Source organism: Parus major, chromosome Z, assembly GCF_001522545.3.
Source record: "Parus major isolate Abel chromosome Z, Parus_major1.1, whole genome shotgun sequence".
Lineage (NCBI taxonomy): Eukaryota > Metazoa > Chordata > Aves > Passeriformes > Paridae > Parus > Parus major.
Genome location: NC_031799.1, coordinates 64,068,576 through 64,070,486, shown reverse-complemented (window position 1 = coordinate 64,070,486; position 1,911 = coordinate 64,068,576).

The following is a 1,911-nucleotide window of genomic DNA, read 5'->3' as shown; positions in this document are numbered from 1 at the left end:
GGGTGTGCAGACACGTACACGTGTGTTGTAGTCTGCAGACCTGTGCACGTTTCTTTTGGATTTTCCCTTCTTGTACAGTCCGCGGGTTGCTGCGGGTATCCTTTTTTTTTCCTTTTCCTTGCACAGTCTGTGCAACAGAGGATTTTCTCTGTTTTTGTGTTTTGGCCTGTGGACTTGAGCAGCCCTGCTGAAGTGATGGAGCAAGTCCGTAGAGCAGTCGGCAGGGCTTTTTCATCTGTGTCGTACCGCAAACTATTCAATGGTCTGAGGCGTAAGTAGAAGTTGTTCCCTTGGGGCCGCATATTGGAACAAAAGTGCCATAAAGATGCCATAAGGACACATACAAGGGATGTGCCTGTCTAACTGGACCCCCTCAGTGTGCTACAATAGTGATTGGCTTTGCTCTGAAGGGCAAACTGCTGAGCACTTTGTGGGTGCTCCTGAACCCTGGAGCTGGGCCTGTGCTGTGTCCAAAGAGAAGTGCAAGCGCTGAGAGGCGTCCGGAGGAACTTTTCTGAGGAATTGTTTCCAGAAAGTGCAAAAAGGGAAATACTGCATGCAGTTTAGGAAAAAACCCAAAAAACAGTCTAGGAAAGGGAGGAAACAAAAGCTGCTTTAGTTGTATGGTGGACAGTGAGCTACAATGGAGGCACTGACTACTAAGGAACAGAGTTTTCCAACAGCACCTGGCTCATTTTCCTTTGCCTCCGGCAGGTCGCCTGAAACGTGGAAGGAGTCAAGTCCATGGTTTGGTGAGTGGGAAGGGCAGCCTTGACATTCCTGGTGTCAGAGAATAGTGGAGCAAGCTTTGGGCTTGGTCTGCTGCAGCAGAATGTCAGCCTGGCAGGCCAAATGAAAGTCCATGTCAGTGTCTGCATGGCAGAGACAAGGTCTGTCTCTGAAAGACTGGAAGGCAGTTCCTGTTAGCTTCTCCCTAATACTTGAAATCCTGAGGGGAAGCCAGTTGACCAGAACTGAGCAGGGAAATGTTCCCTGCTTCTATTCAGACACTTTCAGAGCAACTCAAGACTTATGTTGTTACTCCCATCAACACCAAGACTCAACAGCTTTTGCCCCCAGGTGACCTGTGTCTCCGCTTGCTGCTTCTGGCAGCTCTCAGGAGCCAACATCCCTGCTCTTATTGCTTGTTTGTGCTTTTCCCCTGCTCCTTCCCTGCAGGCCCCAACAGGAGAGATTCTTGCCAGTCAGGACTCCTTGGCCCAGGCAAGAAAGGTGGAGCAGCAGCAGAACAGGGATCAAGTGCAAAGCGCCCTGGAGTTCAGGTGTGTGCTAGGCTTTCTCGCTTTCTCTGATCAGGGGTGGGCATTGCTGGGCTTTAGGAGGCCCAGCAATGTCAAAGAACCCATTTGACTTTGTCATCGTTTGACTGGCTTAGCAGTGTCGGGGGAAGGCAGCCCATGGGCAGGTCTGGCTGCCAACTGAGCTGCAGCATAGCTGCCTCCTGGGACTTGCTCCTCCAAGCTTGACAAGAAGCATTGCAAACTGGAGCAGAGTAGGAGGAAGGGAGCTTCAGGCTGGGCCTAACGAGAAGCATTGAACCCCAAAGGCAATCATGCAGCAGAAGCAGCCCCTCAGAGAGCTTGTGCACATTCCACCCCTAGAAATTTGGAAGCCCCAGCTAGATGGAGCCTTGAGCAGCCTTTCCAGATGCTGTAGCTGATCCCAGGTGCTTGGAGCTAAAGTCTGGGCTAGAAGCTTCCAGGGATCCCTGCCAGCCTAAACCATGCAGGGATCCTTTGATTATTGGATTGGAAATTCATGCCTACCTCCTCCCTCAGAGCCTGAGGGTCGTGGTGAAAATCTTGGGACTTTTCTGAGCTAACGCTTGTGAAGTATGGTGCAGGACCTAGAGGTGCTTTTGAGCAGCAGCAGCAGAAGGGAAAGGTCTTG